Source organism: Astatotilapia calliptera, chromosome 8, assembly GCF_964374335.1.
Source record: "Astatotilapia calliptera chromosome 8, fAstCal68.1, whole genome shotgun sequence".
Taxonomy (NCBI): domain Eukaryota; kingdom Metazoa; phylum Chordata; class Actinopteri; order Cichliformes; family Cichlidae; genus Astatotilapia; species Astatotilapia calliptera.
The window spans coordinates 28,120,934-28,134,250 of NC_137429.1; the positions used below are offsets into that span (position 1 = coordinate 28,120,934).

General features: G+C 37.5%; 2 long non-coding RNA genes across 10 annotated transcripts in view; both read right to left on the minus strand.

Moving 5' to 3' along the window:
• The window catches only part of LOC145430330 (uncharacterized), a 184,476-nt gene that overhangs the window by 158,618 nt on the left and 12,541 nt on the right, over positions 1–13,317 (minus strand). The window lies entirely within an intron of this gene.
• Positions 8,018–10,344, minus strand: LOC145430493 (uncharacterized). The gene is made up of 5 exons (XR_013911067.1): positions 10,207–10,344; positions 9,734–9,769; positions 9,222–9,374; positions 8,767–8,857; positions 8,018–8,158 (listed from the first exon to the last, which is right to left on the minus strand). It is a non-coding gene; the product is annotated as an uncharacterized LOC145430493 (long non-coding RNA).

Genomic DNA, 13,317 nt, shown 5'->3' on the forward strand with positions numbered 1-13,317 from the left:
ATAAAGCCATAAACATGTGTATCCCAGTCTTCTATCAAAAGTTACAGCTATTTATATGAAGTTGTACAAAAATGCTTTCTTTCGCCAAGACAGTGCGTTTCTCACTGTTACATGCATTTGAATGGGGAACTCGACCGAAACAAAGTATAGGTTTTCATTATGTGTATAACTTGGAAATCTTAGCTCAAACAGCTGCAAAACCTGTTTTCCCAGCACGGGGACCTTGAGTTCTATAAGATAAAGCCATAAACATGTTTGTCTGAGTCTTCTATCAAAAGTTACAGCTATTTATATGAAGTTGTACAAAAACGCTTTCTTTCGCCAAGACAGTGCGTTTCTCACTGTTACATGCATTTGAATGGGGAACTCGACCGAAACAAAGTATAGGTTTTCATTATGTGTATAACTTGGAAATCTTAGCTCAAACAGCTGCAAAACCTGTTTGCCCAGCACGGGGACCTTGAGTTCTATAAGATAAAGCCATAAACATGTTTGTCTGAGTCTTCTATCAAAAGTTACAGCTATTTATATGAAGTTGTACAAAAACGCTTTCTTTCGCCAAGACAGTGCGTTTCTCACTGTTACATGCATTTGAATGGGGAACTCGACCGAAACAAATTATAGGTTTTCATTATGTGTATAACTTGAAAATCTTAGCTCCAACAGCTGCAAATCCTGTTTTCCCAGCACGGGGACCTTGAGTTCTATAAGATAAAGCCATAAACATGTGTATCCCAGTCTTCTATCAAAAGTTACAGCTATTTATATGAAGTTGTACAAAAATGCTTTCTTTCGCCAAGACAGTGCGTTTCTCACTGTTACATGCATTTAAATGGGGAACTCGCCCGAAACAAAGTATAGGTTTTCATTATGTGAATAATTTTAAAATCTTAGCTCAAACGGCTGCAAAACCTGTGTGCCCAGCACGGGGATATTGAGTTCTATAAGATAAAGCCATAAACATGTTTGTCTGAGTCTTCTATCAAAAGTTACAGCTATTTATATGAAGTTGTACAAAAACGCTTTCTTTCGCCAAGATAGTGCGTTTCTCACTGTTACATGCATTTGAATGGGGAACTCGACCGAAACAAAGTATAGGTTTTCATTATGTGTATAACTTGGAAATCTTAGCTCAAACAGCTGCAAGTTCTATAAGATAAAGCCATAAACATGTTTGTCTGAGTCTTCTATCAAAAGTTACAGCTATTTATATGAAGTTGTACAAAAACGCTTTCTTTCGCCAAGACAGTGCGTTTCTCACTGTTACATGCATTTGAATGGGGAACTCGACCGAAACAAATTATAGGTTTTCATTATGTGTATAACTTGAAAATCTTAGCTCCAACAGCTGCAAATCCTGTTTTCCCAGCACGGGGACCTTGAGTTCTATAAGATAAAGCCATAAACATGTGTATCCCAGTCTTCTATCAAAAGTTACAGCTATTTATATGAAGTTGTACAAAAATGCTTTCTTTCGCCAAGACAGTGCGTTTCTCACTGTTACATGCATTTGAATGGGGAACTCGACCGAAACAAAGTATAGGTTTTCATTATGTGTATAACTTGAAAATCTTAGCTCCAACAGCTGCAAATCCTGTTTTCCCAGCACGGGGACCTTGAGTTCTATAAGATAAAGCCATAAACATGTTTGTCTGAGTCTTCTATCAAAAGTTACAGCTATTTATATGAAGTTGTACAAAAACGCTTTCTTTCGCCAAGACAGTGCGTTTCTCACTGTTACATGCATTTGAATGGGAAACTCGCCTGAAACAAAGTATAGGTTTTCATTATGTGAATAATTTTAAACTCTTAGCTCAAACGGCTGCAAATCCTGTTTTCCCAGCACGGGGACCTTGAGTTCTATAAGATAAAGCCATAAACATGTTTGTCTGAGTCTTCTATCAAAAGTTACAGCTATTTCTATGAAGTTGTACAAAAACGCTTTCTTTCGCCAAGACAGTGCGTTTCTCACTGTTACATGCATTTAAATGGGGAACTCGACCGAAACAAAGTATAGGTTTTCATTATGTGAATAATTTTAAAATCTTAGCTCAAACGGCTGCAAATCCTGTTTTCCCAGCACGGGGACCTTGAGTTCTATAAGATAAAGCCATAAACATGTTTGTCTGAGTCTTCTATCAAAAGTTACAGCTATTTATATGAAGTTGTACAAAAACGCTTTCTTTCGCCAAGACAGTGCGTTTCTCACTGTTACATGCATTTGAATGGGGAACTCGACCGAAACAAAGTATAGGTTTTCATTATGTGTATAACTTGGAAATCTTAGCTCAAACAGCTGCAAAACCTGTTTGCCCAGCACGGGGACCTTGAGTTCTATAAGATAAAGCCATAAACATGTTTGTCTGAGTCTTCTATCAAAAGTTACAGCTATTTATATGAAGTTGTACAAAAACGCTTTCTTTCGCCAAGACAGTGCGTTTCTCACTGTTACATGCATTTGAATGGGGAACTCGACCGAAACAAATTATAGGTTTTCATTATGTGTATAACTTGAAAATCTTAGCTCCAACAGCTGCAAATCCTGTTTTCCCAGCACGGGGACCTTGAGTTCTATAAGATAAAGCCATAAACATGTTTGTCTGAGTCTTCTATCAAAAGTTACAGCTATTTATATGAAGTTGTACAAAAACGCTTTCTTTCGCCAAGACAGTGCGTTTCTCACTGTTACATGCATTTGAATGGGGAACTCGACCGAAACAAAGTATAGGTTTTCATTATGTGTATAACTTGAAAATCTTAGCTCCAACAGCTGCAAATCCTGTTTTCCCAGCACGGGGACCTTGAGTTCTATAAGATAAAGCCATAAACATGTTTGTCTGAGTCTTCTATCAAAAGTTACAGCTATTTCTATGAAGTTGTACAAAAACGCTTTCTTTCGCCAAGACAGTGCGTTTCTCACTGTTACATGCATTTAAATGGGGAACTCGACCGAAACAAAGTATAGGTTTTCATTATGTGAATAATTTTAAAATCTTAGCTCAAACGGCTGCAAATCCTGTTTTCCCAGCACGGGGACCTTGAGTTCTATAAGATAAAGCCATAAACATGTTTGTCTGAGTCTTCTATCAAAAGTTACAGCTATTTATATGAAGTTGTACAAAAACGCTTTCTTTCGCCAAGACAGTGCGTTTCTCACTGTTACATGCATTTGAATGGGGAACTCGACCGAAACAAAGTATAGGTTTTCATTATGTGTATAACTTGAAAATCTTAGCTCCAACAGCTGCAAATCCTGTTTTCCCAGCACGGGGACCTTGAGTTCTATAAGATAAAGCCATAAACATGTTTGTCTGAGTCTTCTATCAAAAGTTACAGCTATTTATATGAAGTTGTACAAAAACGCTTTCTTTCGCCAAGACAGTGCGTTTCTCACTGTTACATGCATTTGAATGGGAAACTCGCCTGAAACAAAGTATAGGTTTTCATTATGTGAATAATTTTAAACTCTTAGCTCAAACGGCTGCAAAACCTGTTTTCCCAGCACGGGGACCTTGAGTTCTATAAGATAAAGCCATAAACATGTTTGTCTGAGTCTTCTATCAAAAGTTACAGCTATTTATATGAAGTTGTACAAAAACGCTTTCTTTCGCCAAGACAGTGCGTTTCTCACTGTTACATGCATTTAAATGGGGAACTCGACCGAAACAAAGTATAGGTTTTCATTATGTGAATAATTTTAAAATCTTAGCTCAAACGGCTGCAAAACCTGTGTGCCCAGCACGGGGATATTGAGTTCTATAAGATAAAGCCATAAACATGTTTGTCTGAGTCTTCTATCAAAAGTTACAGCTATTTATATGAAGTTGTACAAAAACGCTTTCTTTCGCCAAGATAGTGCGTTTCTCACTGTTACATGCATTTGAATGGGAAACTCGACCGAAACAAAGTATAGGTTTTCATTATGTGTATAACTTGGAAATCTTAGCTCAAACAGCTGCAAAACCTGTTTTCCCAGCACGGGGACCTTGAGTTCTATAAGATAAAGCCATAAACATGTTTGTCTGAGTCTTCTATCAAAAGTTACAGCTATTTCTATGAAGTTGTACAAAAACGCTTTCTTTCGCCAAGACAGTGCGTTTCTCACTGTTACATGCATTTGAATGGGGAACTCGACCGAAACAAAGTATAGGTTTTCATTATGTGTATAACTTGGAAATCTTAGCTCAAACAGCTGCAAAACCTGTTTGCCCAGCACGGGGACCTTGAGTTCTATAAGATAAAGCCATAAACATGTTTGTCTGAGTCTTCTATCAAAAGTTACAGCTATTTCTATGAAGTTGTACAAAAACGCTTTCTTTCGCCAAGACAGTGCGTTTCTCACTGTTACATGCATTTGAATGGAGAACTCGACCGAAACAAAGTATAGGTTTTCATTATGTGTATAACTTGAAAATCTTAGCTCCAACAGCTGCAAATCCTATTTTCCCAGCACGGGGACCTTGAGTTCTATAAGATAAAGCCATAAACATGTTTGTCTGAGTCTTCTATCAAAAGTTACAGCTATTTATATGAAGTTGTACAAAAACGCTTTCTTTCGCCAAGACAGTGCGTTTCTCACTGTTACATGCATTTGAATGGGGAACTCGACCGAAACAAAGTATAGGTTTTCATTATGTGTATAACTTGAAAATCTTAGCTCCAACAGCTGCAAATCCTGTTTTCCCAGCACGGGGACCTTGAGTTCTATAAGATAAAGCTATAAACATGTTTGTCTGAGTCTTCTATCAAAAGTTACAGCTATTTATATGAAGTTGTACAAAAACGCTTTCTTTCGCCAAGACAGTGCGTTTCTCACTGTTACATGCATTTGAATGGGGAACTCGACCGAAACAAAGTATAGGTTTTCATTATGTGAATAATTTTAAAATCTTAGCTCAAACGGCTGCAAAACCTGTTTTCCCAGCACGGGGACCTTGAGTTCTATAAGATAAAGCCATAAACATGTTTGTCTGAGTCTTCTATCAAAAGTTACAGCTATTTATATGAAGTTGTACAAAAACGCTTTCTTTCGCCAAGACAGTGCGTTTCTCACTGTTACATGCATTTGAATGGGGAACTCGACCGAAACAAAGTATAGGTTTTCATTATGTGTATAACTTGAAAATCTTAGCTCCAACAGCTGCAAATCCTGTTTTCCCAGCACGGGGACCTTGAGTTCTATAAGATAAAGCCATAAACATGTTTGTCTGAGTCTTCTATCAAAAGTTACAGCTATTTATATGAAGTTGTACAAAAACGCTTTCTTTCGCCAAGACAGTGCGTTTCTCACTGTTACATGCATTTAAATGGGGAACTCGACCGAAACAAAGTATAGGTTTTCATTATGTGAATAATTTTAAAATCTTAGCTCAAACGGCTGCAAAACCTGTTTGCCCAGCACGGGGATATTGAGTTCTATAAGATAAAGCCATAAACATGTTTGTCTGAGTCTTCTATCAAAAGTTACAGCTATTTATATGAAGTTGTACAAAAACGCTTTCCTTCGCCAAGATAGTGCGTTTCTCACTGTTACATGCATTTGAATGGGGAACTCGACCGAAACAAAGTATAGGTTTTCATTATGTGTATAACTTGGAAATCTTAGCTCAAACAGCTGCAAAACCTGTTTTCCCAGCACGGGGACCTTGAGTTTTATAAGATAAAGCCATAAACATGTTTGTCTGAGTCTTCTATCAAAAGTTACAGCTATTTATATGAAGTTGTACAAAAACGCTTTCTTTCGCCAAGACAGTGCGTTTCTCACTGTTACATGCATTTGAATGGGGAACTCGACCGAAACAAAGTATAGGTTTTCATTATGTGTATAACTTGAAAATCTTAGCTCCAACAGCTGCAAATCCTATTTTCCCAGCACGGGGACCTTGAGTTCTATAAGATAAAGCCATAAACATGTTTGTCTGAGTCTTCTATCAAAAGTTACAGCTATTTATATGAAGTTGTACAAAAACGCTTTCTTTCGCCAAGACAGTGCGTTTCTCACTGTTACATGCATTTGAATGGGGAACTCGACCGAAACAAAGTATAGGTTTTCATTATGTGTATAACTTGAAAATCTTAGCTCCAACAGCTGCAAATCCTGTTTTCCCAGCACGGGGACCTTGAGTTCTATAAGATAAAGCTATAAACATGTTTGTCTGAGTCTTCTATCAAAAGTTACAGCTATTTATATGAAGTTGTACAAAAACGCTTTCTTTCGCCAAGACAGTGCGTTTCTCACTGTTACATGCATTTGAATGGGGAACTCGACCGAAACAAAGTATAGGTTTTCATTATGTGTATAACTTGAAAATCTTAGATCCAACAGCTGCAAATCCTGTTTTCCCAGCACGGGGACCTTGAGTTCTATAAGATAAAGCCATAAACATGTTTGTCTGAGTCTTCTATCAAAAGTTACAGCTATTTATATGAAGTTGTACAAAAACGCTTTCTTTCGCCAAGACAGTGCGTTTCTCACTGTTACATGCATTTGAATGGGGAACTCGACCGAAACAAATTATAGGTTTTCATTATGTGTATAACTTGACAATCTTAGCTCCAACAGCTGCAAATCCTGTTTTCCCAGCACGGGGACCTTGAGTTCTATAAGATAAAGCCATAAACATGTTTGTCTGAGTCTTCTATCAAAAGTTACAGCTATTTATATGAAGTTGTACACTGAAAAAAATATGTTGTTGGATTTACTTAATTCAATGGTGGACATTTGTTGCACACAGATGTTTTGCTTTGGCAGCAACTTAAACCATTGAGTTAAATTAACACAATTTATTCATGTTCAATAAACCTGTGCAATTTGTGTTGATAAAATGTGACTTAAACATGTTTTGATGAAGTAATTTGAGCTCTTGGAATATTTTAATCCTTCACAATTTTCTCACGTTATCCCAACACGATTCAATAACTTTTACCCAATACTACTTGGTCACTTAAATACTACATGTTATCTTCAAATTACATTTTGCTATTATATTCTAGTATCAAATACACAATTTTCAAATGGAGGCCTTATAACAGATTGTATTGTTCTCTTCCAAGATGGTTGCTGGCATCCACCAGTAACCTTTCAAAACAACATGTCTAATTTCACTGCAGTAGGTAAAGAATTAAACTGACATTACTCCTCTACTGAATCTATATAAATCAACAGTTAAATAATGTCAGTTCTTCCGTGTTCTCTGGAATCAATCGCAGCAAAGAAATTAGACTGTTTCTTTTGAAAAATGTTGGGAAAGAACAATACAAAACATTCTATTTAAGGCCTCTGACGTCAAGATTCAGTTAAACAACAATTATAACTAAACAATTTGAGGTAATGTTAGTTTCCATTAACATTAAATTAGGTTACTGAATTGGCAAACACCTTCCTATTGACACTACCCATTTTACCCCAATAACTAAAGAAATTAGCACTTGCAGGTCAAAAACTTTATTCAAAAGACGCAAAAATAACATTGATACAGTGACTGTCAAAAATTACAGTCTTGGTTCAAAACAGCACACTTAGAAATATTCAACGTTCTTTACTTCAACTGAATGAAACTGAAAATACCATTTCACACGACCCATATGGGATATTTAGACTGTATAACTGTTCACGCTACATCTCTTCACTAGTAAAAGAAAGAAAAAATACAAAGAGAAATTTAAAAATGCTGCCAAACAGACAGAGAACTTGTACAGAGCAAAAGGAAAAACAAACAACAACAAAAAACAGCTCGTCCTCATGGCAGTTGCAGAGTATATAAAAATGAACCCTGCGATCCGTTCCTGGAATTGAGCTTCAAAAATGCAGCAGAACAAGTGTGAGATTTAAATGTCCTCTCACCTAGAGCTGGTCACCTCACATGCATAACAGTGAGCTTCGTTGCAGGAGCAGTTTTGTCTTAGTTGTGAGCTTTTCTTGAGAGCTGAGTTGCATCCAACTCCATTACCACCCATTGAATCACCTCAAAAGTGTAGCAGAGTTGTGATGGGTAACTCATGTTGAAGGAATAAAAAAGGTCCAAACAGCATGGCTACTGCAAAGGTCACGTTATCCAGATCTTGAAGAACAACATCAGAAAAGTCATTGCCTGGCGCATCTCTGGAGACAGATGTTCATTGTGGTTTTCTCAATCTGTGCAGTGGCCTCAGTCAAGTCCTGGTTAAACACAAAACATTTCTTTAAGATTCCTTTTTAAACTCATCTCTTTTGAATCTACCAGTTCTAATGTTAGAGTAATTTAAACCAATGCAAGCAACATAGTAAATAGCTATAGCCAAAGAGTGGCCTGCCATGCTGCCATTCATGGTCTAACAGAGTTTCTAAGAGAGGGTGAAAAACATAATAATTTCAAATGCTTTACATTAGTTTTTGTTAGAAAGACACCGGCCCATCAGAAATCCAGGTTATGTCACTCAGAAGATGTTAGAATTTAGACTTTCAGCCCCACAATTTGGTTAGCTGTTGGTCAGTTGGTCTTTTTTTTTTTTTTTTTTTTCAAACAAAAGCTAATGTAAATATTGGTGGGATTTTCCTTTGTTCATTAGAATGACAAATTTAAAGTTTTTTTCACACTGATGTGACCCCTAATACAGGGGTGGGGGTGGGGCCTCAAGGGCCGGCGGCCGAGTTCACTACCAGGCCTCATGTGAACTTCAAATTATTAAAGAGGACTACTGGTCCTAACCAGTCCAATGAGGATCAAGTGGATAACTAAATGCATTTTTAAAGGTTGCAAAGCCACAATCTACTCATAAAACACTCACCATGAACTCCTGCACCAAGATGTTGCAATTGTCTTTCACACAGATGCGGAGCACTTTGATGAGGGACTCCGAGCATTAATGTCATCCTTGACTATTATAACAAAGAAAACAGAGATTTGTGAACTTTTCAGTAGCACAGAAGAAAATGATCCCAGACAAAAACTCTTGACTTTTTAAACCAGTCAACATGCAACACCAGCATCTACAAAGCAATATCAAAAGTTCCTGTTTGACATCAACTTTATGGATATATAGTTTCCAGAACATTTATTTTTAAAAAAAGATAAATTTTTCTCAGTGGGCCAGTAAATGCATGACGAAAATTATGGCATCCTTTTAGTGGAATCATTACTCACAGGTAATAGTTGACTGTTTCAATGGATGTAGCATAAAAATTTTACTGACCTAATGCAATACATATACACTTTGTAGTTAAAGAATTTTAAAGTTCTTACTGTCATAATGGCAGCTACATCCTTTAGCTTTGTGCCCTGTTCCCCCGATCACTTTGCAAACACTTTCAGCAGACTGTCAGAGAGAAACTCAGCTCCGTCAGAAACCTTGACTGCAAAGGCATGGTTGGGATGCACTGGAATGCTGCATTTTATCTGAAATGACATAAAATTATTTTGAAATAACAGCAGGCACTGTGCTTGGTTAATCAGTAATGTTTTGTTGAATAAAAACTGTGTTTCCAGATCTTATGGGATTAAAAAAAAATCCAAAGATGTTTGTTTCTGATTTGCAACCCAACAACCCACAAGTTACAACCTCATTTCAGTTCAAGTGTGCATTAATGCGAGTCCAGTAATCACCTTTCTGGCAATACATACAGGTATAAGTTAAACCTATGGCAGATTTTGGATTTCTCAGTTGTATTAATAGGGTGAGTATGCATGCACCTAATAATTATAAAAAACCCATTATAATTAAGTTACAGAAACGAAAATAGAATATACTTTCTTACCATAACACCTTGAACCCACAATCCATCAGCTGACTCCTGGTGAAATGCAGAATAGAGGTCGTCTCTCAATGTGCAGCAAAAAAAAACAAAAACAAAAGGACAGCAGGTGAGGCCAGGAGGGGTAGGGATGTAAGCTAGCATAATGCCGCTGATGATATTAGCTAAAGCTGTTCAATGTCCAAAATCTCACTAACACCACGGTGCAGTAAATACACAATGTAACTGAAGAGTCAGTTGGCAAATCTATTCACACACAAATTATGTTATGAGTGCCTCGTAATTAGGTTTAATGTGATATTACGGCTCTTGTGCCAAAGACAAATTCAAATGAAAAAGCGCCAATTCTTTGACAACAGATAAAACAGCAAATAAGCTAACGGCTCTTTTTTAGCATGTTACATGGCGACACTCTAGACGTTTAACTACATTTGTCTGAAATATGGTAAATATTAATTCAAAAAATCAAGACATACCAAAAACGTAGAGTTGGCTGCTCGACTTGACTGAGATGGATGCCTTTTTTAAACCACGATCCAAAGCCCGCGAGATGAAATCACGCGTGGTTTCACGAGATTTAACGTTGCTATCTTATTGACTTACTTCACCTGAACATTATATGAACAATTTAATACACCCTTTCTGCATATCATGTAGTTTTTACACTATATATTTACATTTAACTTTAAAACATGAGGCAATTGTGTTAAATACATGCAAGATGCTTACATAAATCCAAGAGATGGCCAGTCCCTTTTTTTCAGTGTACAAAAACGCTTTCTTTCGCCAAGACAGTGCGTTTCTCACTGTTACATGCATTTGAATGGGGAACTCGACCGAAACAAAGTATAGGTTTTCATTATGTGTATAACTTGAAAATCTTAGCTCCAACAGCTGCAAATCCTGTTTTCCCAGCATGGGGACCGAAACTCGACCGAACTCGACCGAAACAAAGTATAGGTTTTCATTATGTGTATAACTTGAAAATCTTAGCTCCAACAGCTGCAAATCCTGTTTTCCCAGCACGGGGACCTTGAGTTCTATAAGATAAAGCCATAAACATGTTTGTCTGAGTCTTCTATCAAAAGTTACAGCTATTTATATGAAGTTGTACAAAAACGCTTTCTTTCGCCAAGACAGTGCGTTTCTCACTGTTACATGCATTTGAATGGGGAACTCGACCGAAACAAAGTATAGGTTTTCATTATGTGTATAACTTGAAAATCTTAGCTCCAACAGCTGCAAATCCTGTTTTCCCAGCACGGGGACCTTGAGTTCTATAAGATAAAGCCATAAACATGTTTGTCTGAGTCTTCTATCAAAAGTTACAGCTATTTATATGAAGTTGTACAAAAACGCTTTCTTTCGCCAAGACAGTGCGTTTCTCACTGTTACATGCATTTGAATGGGGAACTCGACCGAAACAAAGTATAGGTTTTCATTATGTGTATAACTTGAAAATCTTAGATCCAACAGCTGCAAAACCTGTTTTCCCAGCATGGGGACCGAAACTCGACCGAACTCGACCGAAACAAAGTATAGGTTTTCATTATGTGTATAACTTGGAAATCTTAGCTCAAACGGCTGCAAAACCTGTTTTCCCAGCACGGGGACCTTGAGTTCTATAAGATAAAGCCATAAACATGTGTATCCGAGTCTTCTATCAAAAGTTACAGCTATTTATATGAAGTTGTACAAAAACGCTTTCTTTCGCCAAGACAGTGCGTTTCTCACTGTTACATGCATTTGAATGGGGAACTCGACCGAAACAAAGTATAGATTTTCATTATGTGTATAACTTGGAAATCTTAGCTCACACAGCTGCAAAATCTGTTTTCCCAGCACGGGGATATTGAATTCTATAAGATAAAACCATAAATACATCAATCTGAGCCTTCTATCAAAAGTTACAGCTGTCTTCATGAAGCTGTACAAAAACACTTTATTTCGCCGAGACAGTGCGTTTCTGACTATTACATGCATTTGAATGCAGTTCTCGCACGAAACAAAGTATAGGTTTTCATTATGTGAATAACTCGAAAATCTTAGCTCAAACCTGTTTGCTCAACACGGGGATACTGAATATTATAAGATAAAGCCATAACTACGTAAATCTGAATCTTCTATCAAAAGTTACAGCTAACTTCATGAAGTTGTACAAAAAGGCTTTATTTTGCAAAGATAGTGCGTTTCTGACTATTACATGCGAGACGTGTCTCTTTACTGTGTTTAAGACACTTTACAGGTCCCTCCCCTAATGAAGAGTAGTGAGCAGCTGATTGGACCATGGAACAGGTGACCACGTTCAAAAAGCCGCTCTGACAGCTCCAGAGGGGAGAGAGGGAGAGAGTGTGTGCAACGAGCGAGTAGCCTGAAAGCCGTCGCGGTCCTGACCATGGTTTTCCCAGCCTGTGCTTATTTTGTGTATTTGTGTGAGGGTGAATTGTAAAAGCCGCTCCTAGTGCATTAGCTGAGAGCTTAGGCACTCGTGGGCTGAAGCGGAAGGGGTGAGCTGCCTTTTCTTTTGGAATCGTTTTCTCCTGTTTTCTTGGTCAGGGAGCGAGGGATAGCTCTGTCATTTGTTTGTTCTTTTTCTTTCCTAGGGTTTAGTTAGTCTTTGCTGGTGGGTCTTAGTTGGTTTTGTTTATTATTTTGGCCTGGGCTCACCCTGGAGCTATGCTTCTTGTCCTTAAATAAAATCACCTTTTTTTTACTCACAACTGGTTTGGATGTTTGGCTTGGGAACCAGGGCGGGGATTTGTATCTCTCTCCTCCAACCTTATGTGCGTCCCTACACGCCTAGATTAGGGGCGTAACATAAATGGAGTTCTCACACGAAACAAAGTATAGCTTTTTATTTTGTGAATAACTTAAAAATCTTAGCTCACATAGCTTTAAAACTGTTTGCTCAACGGGGATATTGAATTCTATAAGATAAAGCCATAAATACGTATATCTGAGTTTCCTATCAAAAGTTACAGCTGTCTTCATGAAGTTGTAAACCCTTTATTTCGCCGAGACAGTGCGTTTCTGACTTTTACATGCATTTGAATGGAGTTCTCGCACGAAACAAAGTATAGGCTTTCATTTTTTCAATAACTGGAAGCTCTTGGCTCAAACAGCTGCAAAACCTGTTTCCCCAGCACGGAGATGCTGAATTGTATAAGGCCAAGCCATATTGATGTGTGTCTGAGCCTTCTATCAAAAGTTACAGGTAACTTCAAGCTGTACAAAAACACCTTATTTCGCCGAGACCGTGCGTTTCTGACTATTACATGCATTTGAATGGAGTTCTCGCACGAAACAAAGTATAGGTTTTCATCTTGTGAATAACTTGAAAATCTTAGCTCACATAGCTTTAAAACTGTTTGCTCAACACGGGGATATTGAATTCGATCAGATAAAGCCATAAATACGCATATCTGAGTCTCCTATCAAAAGTTAGAGCTGTCTTCATGAAGTTGTAAACGCTTTATTTCGCCAAGACAGTGCGTTTCTGACTATTACATGCATTTGAATGGAGTTGTCGCACGAAACAAAGTATAGGTATTCATTTTGTGAATAACTTGAAAATCTTAGATCAAACA